Source organism: Rattus norvegicus, chromosome 16, assembly GCF_021556685.1.
Source record: "Rattus norvegicus strain SHRSP/BbbUtx chromosome 16, alternate assembly SHRSP_T2T, whole genome shotgun sequence".
Taxonomy (NCBI): Eukaryota; Metazoa; Chordata; class Mammalia; order Rodentia; family Muridae; genus Rattus; species Rattus norvegicus.
This window is the reverse complement of record NC_141549.1, coordinates 83934860-83950519: the sequence shown is the minus strand read 5'-3', so window position 1 is coordinate 83950519 and position 15660 is coordinate 83934860. Positions and strand designations below refer to the sequence as shown.

The 15660-nt window shown below is 49.5% G+C and overlaps 2 long non-coding RNA genes across 3 annotated transcripts; both read right to left on the bottom strand.

Annotated features, from left to right (window-relative positions):
• Positions 1 to 641: 641 nt before the first annotated feature.
• LOC148000641 (uncharacterized) lies at positions 642 to 5063 on the bottom strand. Of its 2 annotated transcripts, none has more exons than XR_015640511.1 (3): positions 5002 to 5063; positions 3388 to 3622; positions 642 to 3306 (listed from the first exon to the last, which is right to left on the bottom strand). It is a non-coding gene; the product is annotated as an uncharacterized LOC148000641 (long non-coding RNA). The 2 variants fall into 2 exon arrangements; XR_015640512.1 differs by lacking the exon at positions 5002 to 5063 and adding an exon at positions 4316 to 4439.
• A 971-nt stretch (positions 5064 to 6034) lies between these two features.
• LOC120097558 (uncharacterized) lies at positions 6035 to 10998 on the bottom strand. Its single transcript, XR_015640098.1, has 3 exons — positions 10816 to 10998; positions 8642 to 9330; positions 6035 to 7552 (listed from the first exon to the last, which is right to left on the bottom strand). It is a non-coding gene; the product is annotated as an uncharacterized LOC120097558 (long non-coding RNA).
• Between the last annotated feature and the right edge of the window lie 4662 nt (positions 10999 to 15660).

Genomic DNA, 15660 nt, shown 5'->3' with positions numbered 1-15660 from the left:
ACAGATCCTGCTACCTCTGCCTCCTGAGTGCTGGGATTAAAAGCATGCACCACCACTGCCTGGCCCTATGATCCCCTTTTGCTATTACTTCTTGTTCTTTGATAGAATATCCTTCTGCTCCCCTCAAAAGTATTTCTTGGACCCTCAGCAGCCTGAAGAAAGATACCCAAGTGCTTGTCTCCGGCATCACTAGGCTGGACAAATGCATGGTGGAGAGATGGGGGAGAGACCAAAGCCAAGGGTTCCTACACAGTGGAGAAAGGTGGAACTGGAGCCTTGTCCCATACGAGGAGGTCACGGTGAGGTCCTGGGGCTGACACCCAGGCTCATGTCTGGGTCCGTGGTCCTGCTACAGCCGGGGTCTGTGTCGATGTCTGTAGCCCAAGTTACCACCGAAGGCAAAGCAGATGTTCCTGGTTGGGCTGCCACCGGTGACCATGGGAATATCCGAGGGCTGTGCTGCTGAGGGAGCATATGCCGATCTGAGTGGCTTGCAGACCAGTGGGGACAGTATTGATACCCCTATGGTGGCAGAAGCCAGAAGCCTTGAACCAGACCGATGGCTCACTGCAATGAGCCTTTGTAAGATGTGTGGACAAAAGGGTTACTGTGTGACACACTGTGACACACCTACCGCTTCCATGGCAAGGTTTTATTAAATTCTATCTTGTTTTCTTTGTGGAGGGTGGGGAGGAGGTTGCAAGGGCAGAGGGCAGGCACAAAGGGATGGAGAGATGAACGGAATTGGGGTGTGTGGTGTGAAAATCATGAAGAGTCAATAAAAAGCTTGAAAAGAATTCTTGAGGCGTATGAAGCCGTTAGGAGCTGCCTGTCGTTCATGTCTAATCAATCTCCCTTCAAAGTATTTGAGGCAGCATGAGATAAACGACCAACATATGAGAGGGTAGTTTTTAAAGGCAACCAAGCTACCGCTCCAGGGAAGAACTTGCGATGTCAGCTTGTGGGGAAAGCTGGGGTGCTGAGCAGAGAGGTGGGCTCTGTGCCTCCTGAGAGCTAAGTTCAGAAGAGAAATGCAGAGAGGTGAAGTATCCTACATGGGCTGTGTGTCTAATGAGAACACAGAGGTAAACTTAGCAGGAGGGTCAAAAATGTACCCACAAGGTTATTCAACAGGCAGGCCAGGGAGACAAGGTAGGCTAGGGAGATCCTAAATGGCACTGGAACATGGTTATACACTCTAGGCCAAGTCTGGGTTTCTTGTAATCGTTTCATGGGAAGCTAGAAAGAACATGGGAACACCGCTTCTAGTAGTCTTGTGGGCCACGGGGGAGATGCTGGCGAAATTATAGGCTCCAGGTCATGGTTGTCAGGAAGCTGCAAGTGACTGACGTATGTCTACACCACAGTGTCCTGTGCCCCATGGTAGGAAGGAGGCTGTGTGGGATTGTGAAGGGGTCACTTCCCAATCTCCCCATCATAGCCAGGCCAGGGACTCGATAAATGGAGGTGGTGAGGCCTCTCCCCTACTTTGGACAGCCAGAGTACCCGTGCCTTCTTCCGTTTTCTCTCGCCGGGGCCTCAAACCTTACATTGAAACACGAGGCGCAAACAGAGCAGCCTGGCTCCCTCGTGGCCGCCGGTGATGATTGGACGGCCATACCTGCTCCTCCAGCAGCTGCAGCTGTGCGTGCCTCCTCCGCCTGGGAGAATGAGCTTCCGCTGTGCAGAGCATTGAAATGCAGGCGTTATCTGTGTAGCAGGCCCTGCCCACCTGAGAAAAAGCCTGATCATTTGCACGAGCCCGCATCTTTACCTGGAGCTGGGAGGAATAGAACCGATGTTTGCAGATACCCCTGTGGGATAGTGTGCCGCGTCTCTCGGGGTGACCATATGGTTTTCATCTTAGTGAAATTAGCTTGGTATTTCTACCCTACTTAGCCAAATAGCTTTTGAAATTGCTGGAAAAAGCAGACACCTAGACTTTATGTCTCACCTTCTTAACGACAGCCCAGGAAAGTATTTTTATTCCATTTAAAATCTCCATGAAATTACACAAAGGGGTTTAAATCGCTTGATAGAGGTCAGGATGGGAACTTCCTGTGCGAATCCCATATGGGCCGGGCTTACAGCTGCACAAGAACTCTAGAACGTAGGAAGCCCTGCACGGACAGACAGACAAGTGTTCCCTGTCCCAGGTGCCAGGGATACAATGAATAAACGCAAGGAACATCTAAGACTGTCGCTGAACGCTGTTGACATCAAGGGGGGAAATGTTACCAATTGCTGGCAAAGGACCCAGCTGCACAGCACAAAAACCCTAAATGGGCAAAAATATACACGTATGTCCTTGTGCTTCAGCACAAGGGTTTCGGTTTCTTCTGGGTCTTGGAAGATTCTATACCTGTTTATATACACTCGGCTCTCTTCAGAAACTTGTTTATTTAACAAATCTCTCCTAAGCACTTGGCTGTGTCTAGGACCTGCCTGCCTGTGAGACAACAGACACACCCAGCCAGGCCCAGCCCCGTTCCCTCCTGTGTGGTTCCTCGGGTGCTAGTGAGCTGTCCCAGGGAAGAGGGACAGAGACCTGTAGAAAGAGACTAGAGGCACACAGACTTCCTGTGCATAGCTACAGCGGCCGCCCCGTGGAGGAATCTAAGCCCCCCTTCTTATGGAACTAGCCTTGGGCAGACTGAGAAAACAGGAGTCATGCCCACTTCAGGCCTGGCACATCCCTTCCCCACCTCAAACTGGGCCGCCCGATTGCTTAATAAGAATGTAAAGCCCCCAGTGGAGGCAGCTGTGGGGTCTCTGGAGCAGACACAGCAAGGGCACTGATAAATTCTGCTTCCCCCTCAAAGTTAGAGCCCTTGGCTAGGAAGAGTAACTGAAAGTTGCTGTCTGTATGCACTCTGTAGGCTCCTCTCCAATTCTCTTGTCTTTTGGTTTGAGGTGAGCATTCCCTGTCTCCCTAGATGATCCCCAAATCTCTGTTAGACAGCTCAGGCTGTGAGGCAGGCTCTAAACCATGGCGTGAGCACCTGGACCAGAACTGGATATTTTCCCTGAGGGCAAGGAGTGACCTCTCATCCCCTGATGCTACCATGTACTGAGTGCTGAAGGGTTTACAAGCATCAAAACAGGCCACGGGGGGGGGGGGGGGGGGTAAAGTTTTCACGGTTTCATGTCTCCAGAGCAGTGCTATCCTGTGAGACTAACCCTCCTCCCATGGACAGCAAAGGCCCTGACTGATCCCGGTACTCCATGTTCTTCTTCTTTATGCTGGAAGACAGCTGGGACCTCATTCCCTTACACCACAAGAACCTCGACGATCTGTCCCTCCACCTACGGGGAGAAATTATTTTTTTTTAAAGATGTTAGACACACAAGATAGGGTTAAATGCAAAACCGGAAGTGACCTCTGACCTCTCCTTCAGTCAGCATGTAGCAAGCAGACAGCGGGAAGCACAAGACAGATACCGCTGGTCACATCAAGGCTCAAGGCTTCAGGCAACTCCAAGAAAATGCAAGAAATCCATGTAGGGGTGGAGTCTCCAGGGCAGCCACTGTGTGTACTCTGCTTGCACAGCGTTCTCCAATGGCAGAGCCATCGAGATGCAGGCCCAGATGGTCTCACAGCTAGTGAAAGAGGAAGCTGTGGCTGACAAAAAATAGAAGAGGCCCTTGATGTCGGGAGATGCCCTGCATTTTGACAGGCATCCACATACATGATAGAACTATGTTCATCTATCACGTTCACATGCACCTGCTCACATACGAAGCACCAAAAAGCTTACACCCAGTCATCACCACACATATGCCTACACATGCTCACACACATGTTCGCATAGCACATATACTCTTGTACAGGCTAATACCATATGGTCATATACTGTGTATAAATTCCGGAACTCACAGGCTCACATATTCAGTACACACATGCTTACATGCATATACTCAGAACACATATGCTAACATATGCTCACACGCATACTCAGTACCTACATAGATACATGTTTATATACTACACACCCACCCACCCATAACACACATTCATGTGTGGCAAAGCGACCTCAGTGGGTCATTGGCCTTTGCAATACTAGAGGCAATTCCAATACTGTGGTTTTACAAGATGTTACCACTGGAAGGGACCGGGAGACAATCCACGGGACCTGGGTTCTATAACTGAATGGGAATCCTTGTTTTTTTCTGCAGACTGAAATGCTTAGAGCCACGGATGACATGGAGGCAACTGTCACCTCACTCTCCCCTTCTGCGGTTCCAGAAACCAAGCCCTCTCAGTAATAACCCAAGCCTCCTCTGCACAGGAAGGGTGTGACCCGTGTTTACTCACCTAGCAGGCAGGGTACAGCCCTGGGTAGTACCAGCCCTTGATGTCTCAGGGGGAAAGCTGAGGTCAGAGAAACTCAAGGTCTGTGAGTGTCACACTGCCCTGGTGGCTTGACTATACTGAAAGGGACTCACCATGGGTGGGATCCAATGATGAAGACACAGCCGGGGAGATCCAGGGCTGGGGCTCTGCTGGCATAGAACTGCCAGGGCCCCACTGCTGTGTTGTTTGTCTGTCTCTGCGTCTGTCTCTCTGTCTCTGTGTGTGTCTCTGTCTCTCTCTATCACTCTGTCTATCTCTGTGTCTCTGTCTCTCTTCTCTCTGTCTCTGCCTCTGTCTCTCTCAGTCTCTGTCTCTGTGTGTGTCTCTCTGTGTGTGTCTCTGTCTCTCTGTGTCTCTGTGTCTGTTTCTGTCTCTCTATCTCTGTCTCTCTGTGTCTCTGTCTCCCTTCTCTCTGTGTGTCTCTGCCTCTGTCTCAGTCTCTGTCTCTCTGTATGTCTCTGTCTGTCTCTCTATCTCTGTGTCTCTGTCTCTCTTCTCTCTGTGTGTCTCTGCCTCTGTCTCTCTCAGTCTCTGTCTATGTGTGTCTCTGTGTCTATCTCTCAGTCTATATCTATCTTTATCTCCATCTCCCTCCTCCTTCCTCTTCCCTCCCCCTCTCCATTCCCCTCCCCCCCATCTCTACTGACCTTCCAGATGGTCCTGAGTTCAATCCCTAGCAACCACTTGGTGGCTCACAGTCATCTATAGTGTGATCTAGAACTGATGCCCTCTTCTGGCATGCAGGTGTACATGCAGACAGGGCACTCATGTACATAAAATAAATACATCTTTTCTCAAATTGAGAGGTTTGAGAATCTCCAGAGGTCTGAGGCCTCCAGAACACCTTATGTTCTGGAGGCTACTGATGTCAGCTGTGGTAAAACGCCTACGGTCACTGGCTCATCCCAGTGTGCCCTTCTCCACCCTAGTCTCTTGAGCCTGTCCTCATCCACTTAGATTCTAAGACAGGAGGAGTGGGAGAGCCCTCTAGTAGGACACAGTGATGCCCCCAAGATACACCATCGCCTCTCAGGGCCTCTTAGGAGGTGGGAGTCTTAGAATACAGCCTGGGGTTTAGAGGAGGAGGCAGGCCTTTTGTGCCCTGACCTAAGACAAAATGAGTGCAAGTGGGACACGTGGGCTCCTGTGGGCTCCTGTGAGCACCCACCAGCTTCTGTGGGCTCCCTCAGACTCCTGCAGAAGGCTAGGATAAAAGGCCCGGATGCTGTTTTGCTGGTTAAATACCTTCTTCCCTGGCCAGGAGAAGAGGGCAGGGCAACTCTTGCTTTGGAGCCTGATCTGCCGAGATGGCTCCATGCTTAAGCCTCAAGCTCCTTCTGTTTGTCCCTTTCAAATACTCTGAAGAAATTTCTGGGAGGAGAGTGTGCTGAGAGAGCATATGGGGATGGGGAGGTCCTTAGAAGGTTGCCCCAGCCACCTCCTCACTGGAAGCACAGCCTGCTGGCTAGAGTCCTCGAGGTTCTTGCAAAATGTGTCTGGCTGTCCCTGAGGAGCTGCGTCCATTTCCTGCCATGCTTTGATGAATGAGCAGCAAGTGTCCCTCCAGACCGAGGCTCCCTGAGTCTTAACACTTTCTGTCCCTTGTCACTTGGGAAAATGTTACACGACCCCCGGTGTTGCGGGTATATAAGACAGATGCACAGAGCAAACGCAAAGACAGTGAGTCATAAAGAATTTTATCTTAAAATAGCTTTCCCTTACACGTTACCATTTATTAATGATGAAGGCAAGTTTGCACACCGATGAGAAGCGGGTGCTTCTGTGTTTTTATGTAAAGCATTAACCCCTGACTGAATGTTTGATCAGCAGGATGCAGAGTGCCTTTAGTGTCTGAAGTTTCAGAGTTGATACATATTTTGATTTTTAGAATCAGCAGTGCCAAGGGAATTTCTTTGCATAAATGTAGAGTACAAAATGGCAAAAATAAGTTTAGAACCATTTCAGAGATGGTTAGAAGGTTTGTTCTAATCCCAGACCAACATTCATTGTGTATTTTTTTTTTATAAATTCCTGGTCATCAAGAGGAAAATCTTAAAGATTTACTTTTTGCTAACTCTGTGGGTGTAGGCCTGCATGGGGGTGCACAACCAAGTGGTGCCCAGAGGTCTTCCTGTGGATAGAGTTTCAGACAGATGTGAGTCGCTCTGTGCGGGTGCTGTGAGAACTGAATCAGGGTCCTCTGCAAGAGCAGTACACACTCTCGACTCTGATCTATTTCTCTAGCCCCACAAATCTTTGGTTGTTTGAGACAGGGTTTCACCATGTAACCCAGGTTGACTTGGAACTCAATATGTCTGCCAGGCTAGCATTAAAGTCATGGAGATCCCCCTGCCTCTGCCTTCACAGGACTAGGTTTAAGGGCATGAGCCACCACAGGAGGCTTAAACAGCAGATTTTTTTCTTATTTCGTGTGTGTGTGTGTGTGTGTGTGTGTGTGTGTGTGTGTACACCATGTTTGTGCAGTGCTCAAGAAAGCCAGAAGAGGAGAATGCCTGGTCTCCTGAAATTAGAGTTGCAGTTCTTAGCCACTCTAGGGGTGGTAAGAATAGAACCTGGGTCCTCTGGAGGAGCAGCAAGTGCTCCTAACCACTGAGCCATCTCTCCAGCCTAAGCAAACAGCAATTTTTAAAATCAATCATCCTAACAGAACACCAGATCTGCTGCCTATCTGACTCTGAATTAATCTGTTGTTGTTATTGTTGTTGTTGTTGTTGCCCCATGTTTAAAAACCTTTTACAGTCAGCACAACTCCACAGTCAGCACATTGAGTTACAGGTCGTGATCCACAGTTTGGGAGTCTGAGCCCCAACCACCCAACAAAGGCACCGAGAGGCACCAGAATCCTAGGACCCACTGATAGATGGATGGCCGCTAACCTTCTCCCCCTCCTCGCATTTTACGGAATGGCAGTATGTGTCGTTTGGTTCCACCTTACGGTTCTGCATGAATCTGACGGGACTGTAAAAGGGCTGGCCAACAGTGGTCCCTTCCTCTTGGAAAAAGACCACATGTGCCTCCAGCTGTGACTTGATCCATCACAGCGTAGTCTGTGGGGACTGTCCTGTCTTTCTTGCCCCAGCTGTCTGCAGAGTTGAGTTGGCCCGAAGTTCTGTATTGTGACCAGCCATACTTCCGTTGAAGATGCTTCAGATTGGTTGGTCAGTTAGAAATCTGTTGCTGTGGAGAGTTGGAAGGTGGCAGATCTAGAGTCAGAATTATTTGGGGCTGTCATTAGTTCCCTTAATCGCTATTTAGTGTCCCTCCCTCCCCCGTGCCTGAGTCCTTTCAACTATCAAGCTAAAGCATTGGGATGTATTAATTTAGCAGAACACCACCTTCTGCCAGCCAGAAAGACAAGCACGTCACCAGACGGCATCTGAGGGCCCTGCTTTCCTGTCAATCACCCACCCGGTGTCCCCGCTAACGTGTCTATCAAAAGCCTTGATTTCTAACTGTCTTTTATTCTACACCTATAAAGACTTTGCAAAACCACTGCCCTGGTGCAACATATCCTTTGGAGCAACCTGAATCGATTTCCCTGCACTGTGGTACTCAGATTTGGCTCAGAATAAACTGTTCCTACTTCCTCTGGAGCAAGAGCTGCACTTTGTGCCCACGAGATGAGCGACTCGAGCCAGCCAGAAGGACGGAAAGTCAACCGGAGAAGAGGACCTATGGGAAGGACAGACCTTGAGCTAAAATGCCATGTTTAAGTGTTGACAGCAGCGAGCAGCATCAAAGACCAGCTGGGGCTCCATAACTTTTGCTAGGTTCAGACTCCCATCATACGGGACACAGGATGTGAATGTTCCACAGGCAGCGTAAATCCTCTGCGAAGACCCTGGACTGTTCCCCCACGCGTATAGACGGATGCTGGCTGAGCAGCTTCTGTTCTCCCAACCTCCTCCCCTCAACATCTTCCTACTAGTCCAGGCCTACATGGCTCTGTGGCATTCCTTAAGCAGAGTAGACTCTCTACGGCCCAAGGACTTTGTCATTCACGGCTCTCCATGACAGCAATGTCCCCAGGTAACTGTACATCGATCTCCCTTTTTCGGCTACCACGATCCCTGTCAAAGAGGATCGATTGGCTACTGGCACCGAGCTGTCCGTGTTACTCCTTTGTTACTCCTTCACCTGCCAGTGTGTTTTGCTACCTCACCTGTTTTGTATTGGTTTGGTTACTTTGTATGTCTCTCTCCAAACATAGTGAGCAAATACAGTTAGTTCCAAGTCCTATGATACACTGACACAGAAAACACTTACCTCATTCAGACTATTGATTCCCCAGTGTTTTGTTTTAATCTTTTTCCTCAAATAAGAGAGTCTGCATCCAGCTGACCACCAAAATAACAGTGATAGCCAGCCGAGAACTGACACCAAACGATCGCCACTCGGGCTAGTCAGGAGTCTTACACGTGGCCCATCTCTGCATGGGGGTGTAGCAGTTCTTCAGTGTCCGAAGGGACATCTTGCCTCCCCTGGTACACTTTGTTCACTCTGAACGTCAGACATCAAACCTTTCGTTTGCTTGTTCTTCAACTTCAAACGCTGTGGTGTTTCGACCATGGAGGACCCACTTGTGAAGACAGAGTGGGAGGAAATCTTGGAATGTCGATCCGGGCCTGCATGCTGACCAGAGCCCAGTGCGTTCTGCAGCGTCTGCTGCCCCTTCGGCCCAAGCTCCCAGCTCCCTGGTGCCTCGAGTGCTGGGCTGCTCCAGGCACTGGAGAGGCAGCTCCAGGACGTCCTGGCAGGGCCGTCCCCATGAGTTTGTAGCTTGTTCTTTCTTCAGAGCTCATCGTGCCACCATTTCTTAAAAGAAGAAAGAACTTAGAACTCGACTTGGTGGCTCACCGTTACTTGGGAGGCTGAAGGAAGAGGGTCGTTCCATGCTTGAGGCCGTTGGGGCTTCATGTTGAGTGTCAAGCATGCCTGGACTACAGAACAGGGCCCTGTTTCAAGAACAAGAGCGAGACAAAGACACGGAGAAAGAGTATATCGCTGGTCACACGTGCTACATACATACATACATACATACATACATACATACATACATACATTGTTGCCTCGCATGCATCCCTGCTGGAAGAAAGCATGTCAGAGGCTCCATGGGGCCAGTCTTGCACTATTTCTACATAGCACAGAGAATCTTTAACAACGCCCTGCTTCAGGATGTCATCCAGCACAGCCGCCCGCTCTCCCTCCTCCCCTCCCAAAAGCCAAATGCTTGGTCCCAGTGCTGCTAGCCAGAGCCTGCTGTTCTTTTTAATTACACACTGCTGCACTCCAGTGGGTTGAAGCTGATTGCTGCTGACAGGCCATCTGGCCTCCTGTCCTTGCGGAGGATCACACCTTGGTAGCCGTGTCCACCCCCCGAGTGCGTGCTAGTGTTTCAACAGCAGAAAGCCTGTGTGCTGCCTGCTCGAAAGGAGGGCAAAGCCCTTTGGCTCGCACTGAGCAGGTGCTTTCCAGGCCCTCAGCCCACCGAGTAGGATGTTCAGAGTACAGGGAAGATGCAGGGTTGGACAGAGGCTGGGCACGGGATACTGCAATGCTGTTATCCCTCTCAGGTGGACCTGGGCCTGAGGAACAGCTCTTTAACTCTCACCTATCTCCTCCACTGTGCTACTACCACCCAATGACACAGACTGCTCGGCAGAGACATTGTCCATTCACGAGCATGCTCAGTTGTCAAGTTCCAAGAGATGCTTGTGGATGGTTCTAGGATGGATTGATCAGGAGCGAGACATTGAGGGGTCAGTGAGAGGGAGACTGTCAGTTATAAAACAGGAGCAGCTCTGGGTCTGCCAGGTCAACTGGAACCACACCTGGAGCCTGTCAGGTCACCTGGAACCACACCTGGAGCCTTCCAAGTCACCTGGAACCACACACACCTGAAGCCTGAAGTCCTGGACCCCGTAGATGAGAGACTGTAACCCATAAGTCCCTGAAGAAAGAAATCGAAGAAGACCTCGGAAGATGGAAAGATCTCATAGTAAAAATGGCCATCCTACCAAAAGCAATCTAAAGATTCAATGCCATCCCCATCAAAATTCCAACACAATTCTTCACAGACAAGGAAAGAGCAATTCTCAACTTGATGTGGAAAAACAAAAAACAAACAAACAAAAACCCAGAATAGCCAAAACAACTAATTCTCAACAATAAAAGAACTTCTGGGGGAAATCACCATCCCTGACCTCAAGCTGTCCTGTAGAGCAATTGTGATTTAAAAAAAAAAACTGCATGGTATTGGTACAGAGACAGACAGGTTGACCCAGAAATAAACCCTCACACCTATAGACATTTCATCTTTGACAAAGAAGTCATCAATTGAAATCAATCCTCTCCACTCCTACTTGGTTGTGGTCGATGTTTTATCACAGTAACAAAAACCAGGTTAGAACGTCCAGGCTCTAACACGCTCGCCCACACACCTGCACCATCCTCACTGTGGCTTCAACCAGACACTCCTGTGGCTGCTTGATCCGCTCTAGTTGAGAAACAAATATAGGGCTGATTGGCGTTTTCCCATGATTCCTTGCGTATATCAGTTGGTCAAGCTTCCGCCCAGCCAGGTCACCCGCAGGTGTTTCCTCTTGCTTCAAGACTAAATTCACCTGCGCCAACAAAGGAGACGCTCAAAAGCACCACAGCGAGGGGATGAAGGCAGACAGCGAAATCTCCACACTCCGTAATTCTATTTATACGCTGCTTCACAATGGCAGTGTGACAGGCCATAGAAATAAACCCCTGGCTGCGCCAGGCCACGTGAGCAGGAAAACACGGAAGGCGGGGAAAAGCAGGGCTTACTGTGGGTAATGGAAGCTTTCTGTATTTTACGTATTCTGCTATTATACAGGGACGGCGAGCTGTATTGTCTCCCTTCAGCGGGGGAGCTGAGCTCACTCAGCGCACACTACTGACCTTTGCACCGTATTTTCTGTCTGCGCTCGCTTTCCTTCAAAGGCTTTCATAACGAGTCCGTGCGCCCTTGTTGGCTGGGCCTCGTGTGGAGGCGATGTCTGTACCTCAGGGGTACGCTGCTGCGTCTCTCCTTTCCTGGGTCTCTACCTCTCCTCACTGCTATTCGTTTTGTTTTTTCTTTCATTTCAACTTTTTCTTTTTTCTTTTTTTTTTTTTCCTTTTTTCTTTTTTTTCCGGAGCTGGGGACCGAACCCAGGGCCTTGCGCTTGCTACCACTGAGCTAAATCCCCAACCCTCATTTCAACTTTTTAACTTGTTTCTTGGGTTTATACTATAATTGTAATTTTCCTCTTCCCTTTCCTCCAAACAAACCATAAACCCTCCTTGCACTCTTTTAAATTTATGACCTCTTTTTAAATTGTTGTTATATATATATATATGTTATACAAATATATATCACATATGCGTTTACATGTATATATATATAATGTCTATATAATGTTACTTATACATATGTTTTCAGGACTGGCCACTTGGTATTGGATCCCCAGTTGGTGTGCTCTTCCCTGGGGAAGGCTTTCTCTCCTGCTCTCAGCCTTCCTTAGCTGCCTGTAGTTCCTTGAGTAGGGCTGAGGCCTCCTAGGCCTTCCCCGTCAAGGCTAGCATCTGTATTGTTGACTTTGTCATTGTGTTGGTGAGACTTTATGGGTTTAGTTTCTGGCATTGCTAGGAGACACCATCTCATAGCAAACTCCCCCATGCTCTGGCTCACATGGTCTTTCCGCTCCCTCTTCTGTAAATGATCCTGAGCTTAGGTGCAGAAGTTGCACTGCAGACGTGTCTGTCGGCGCTGGGCTCCACAAGTCTGCATTTGTATGGGTCGTGGTTTTCTGTACGACTCTGTATGTTGTAAAGAGAAGCTCCCTAGATGAGGGCTGTCTGTGGGTGTGAGGACAGCCGTTAAGAGTGTAGGGATGGTGCTCATTTAGTAAAGTAGTGGTTCTCCTCCAAGATCCATGGCTTCAACAGCCCTGAGGTGCTGACTAGGTTTCCAGTACCTGTCATGTCTTCCCTCTCGTGGAGTGGATCTTAAATCTCAGTAGAAAGTATAGGTTACAGCCCAGGAATTTGTGCCACTACTGGGCCCTTTAGTGTTATTGTGCCATAATGGTGGCGGTTGTGGTTCGTAGCTGGGTAGGATTGCCGACTGCTTCTTTCCCCTAGAAGCTTGCATGGAAGCTTCCTTATTTCATTTATTCTATCCTAATATAGATCTCATTTATTCTATCCTAATACAGATCTCACGTCGGTTCCTTTCTAACTGTGACTCATCCCTCCTTGAGGAAGGCCTTGCTTAGATGAGCTGTTTATGGAGGCTCTGGGAGACATGGCGTGGCACACCTGGCTTGCAGGAGTCCCTGTGAGGAGGGCTGAGTGGTTATGGTGACAACGTCCTGAACAGACAGGTCTGGGCTGTTTGCAGACAGAACCAAGGAGATTCCTGGCGCTGGCCCACAGGCTGCTTTTGCCTGAGTATGTGATGCCGTCTGGGGCCCTTTTGGCCCCTCTGGCTTTGATATCAATAAAACTTCTCTTTCTCTTTTCCCCTGCAAGAAAGGAGGTTAAGTGCCATCTCCACTCAGCCAATTCACCGGGCCTAGGCCCTCTACCAGATCATAAGGTCCAAAGCCAAACCCTTGGTTTCTACAGGTGTCCTCTCTCCCCAGGGATTCTCGGGGTTCACAGTCTCCTGCTTCCTCCGTGGACTTCGGTCTGATGAGTCACATTTCTGTCCCTGGGAAAGTTGTTTTATGGACTCACTCTCTCTCCCGAGTTCTCTCTCCCTGCCTTTGGCCCCCACTCCTAACCTCCCGACTCTTCTCTGTGCTTCTCCAGCTGTTTCTTGAGGTGAGGCCTGTGATTCACTTGACTCTGGGTGCCATTTTTTTTCCCTTGTGAGAGCTCAAGTTTAGCAATCCCATTCCAAGTGTGCTTCCTCCTTGCTGCCTGTTCTCACGGTCAGGTCTCAGACCTGGGACAAGTGGCTGAGGTGCCTATTTAATGTACCAAAGAGGGCCTGGCTTCCCTTCTTCCAGGACCTCTTCCCTATACAATCCAGACATTTTAGTCCCACTCTCCTCTCTCTCCCTCTCTCTGAATTTTCTCTCTCTCCCTGCATGTGCAAGTTCTCTTGTTCTCTCATTCTCTCATATTCTCCCCCTCCTCCTCTTCTCCCCCTCCCTGTCCCCCTTCCTCCTCCCTTCCCCCACCCCTCCCCTCCTCTCCTCTCCTCTCCTCTCCTCTCCTCTCCTCTCCTCTCCTCTCCTCTCCTCTCCTCTCCTCTCCTCTCCTCTCCTCTCCTCTCCTCTCCTCTCCTCTCCTTCCCCTCTGTCCTCCAACCCACGGTGACTTCCTGACCTCATTCTTTGGGTCCAATGAGCTTGCCTGACAGCGACTTTGCAATAAGCCTGCCTTTATGTACTTTAATTCAGCTCAAATTGGCTCATTTTACCAGTGGGGACTAACTCGTCACTTGCCTAGGACCCTGCCCTTGCATGGTAGATATGCAAATAAAAACAATTTTTATGAGGATAATCTTGACTTTTAATGTTGTGCTTCAGCTCTGCGGATTTCTTCGTGGTAGGCAGGTCCTTGTTTTGTGGTGATGCTGTCTTCGCCAGTCTGGGGCAGCTGACCGCCGATGTGTTGCGAGTCACTTTGAGGAGACTTTCCTCAGTCTCCTGAGTGTGGAAGTAAACACTATGCTCGCCGATGTGATTTGTTGAGGGTGACGGCAATGTGTTCAGCTCTAGGCAGGAAATCACTCTCTCCCCCACACCCAACAAGTCTGGATTCAAATTGGAATATGGATTCTCCTCTGGTCCAGATCCATGCTGCAGCCCTGCCAGTTATGGATCTTTGAGAAATAGCTCCTTTCTGTCTGCTTCCTGGAGCCTGCTTGGTGAGGGAGTAAGAGGCTTCGGCCATTCGCAGCGTGCTTTCTGGTCACTGGAATTGCATGCTCACTATTTTCTGGGCCTACCTCAGTTTGTCCCTCTGAGTTCCTTTGGCAAGGCAACAGTGCCTCAGTGGCTGGCCTCTGCAGCCCCTGGCTCTGACTACCAGCCTAACCACGACTCTTCTCCTCCCTTTTTTCTTTGGAGGCCAAGGGCCACGCTGACCTCCCACAGCCCAGTTGGCAGTACCTGCCCCAGCTATGTGTGTCTCTTCTCCATGCCAAGGAGCAGGACACGTGGGTGCTCAGAGGACTGTTCTATCCCTTGGAAATGGTGCTGGACACCTGGGGACATCCTCAACTTCAGGAAGCCTGGGATAGCATTCCCAATATCCTTAAAGATAACTGGAAGACTGGACTTCTCCGAACAGGGGACTGATGACCATGTTTGGTCACAACCTTTGCATGGGGCTCTGCCAAGAACACCAGCAGTTCCTCTCTGGCCTCGGCTGCTTGTTTTTCTGTATGTCATCAGGTTTGGCTCGCGCCCATCTTCCCGGGATTCCCAGCCTGCAAAGAAAGGCTTGAGCATTTCGAGCTGCTTTGTCTTTTCATGAATTTGCTTTCTGGAGGAAAGTTTGCCACTCAGCTAGGCCACAGAGGCATGTTCTGAAATAGGTAGACTCTTGGAAGGTGTGGCAGATACATCATCCTCTCGTCCTGCCCTGCAGACGCTAGCCTTCTTTTTGAAGGCAACGAACGGCACTGCTGGCTTCCACTCACGGCTTCTCGCACCCATGTAGCCACTCCATCCCAAGCAGAATGCCTCACGTATAAGCAAAACCCCGACAGGCTTTGCTAATGCTAAACGCTGCACCCAGCACACCTAGTGGGGAGCAATGTCTTTCTGTTTAATCTGCTTCCTGAAAATTTCCAGGTTTTTATTGGTTGAAAAAACTCACTCTCTGATTTGCCGGTAGCTTTCAAAGGCAGAACTCAAACAATCCAAATTATTACCCATGTCCATGAGCAAAATGTCACATGACCAAGCCTGCTATTAGCACCAGTGTTTGGGATACAGCTGTGGACAATTGGAAGCTGTGGGTTTCCAGGGGGTTTTGGTCTTTGGAGGTTTTTGTTGTTGTTTTTAGCTCTGAGATGTTTTCCTCAATAAAGCCAAGTGCAATACCCACATTCTAAATACGGTCAGGAAGAGCGGTCCTGATAAAGACCAGTAGGGAACTCCCACTCTGTGGAGGGCCCTCGCCGGTCTCAGAGACAACAATGATGAAGGAAGTACTTAGGGTTGTGGGGCTCTGGACTTTGGATTCTTAGCTTCCTGCTAAGTCATGGTCTATCCCATAGATGGGCCCTGTGCCAGGAGCAGAAACCCTACAGA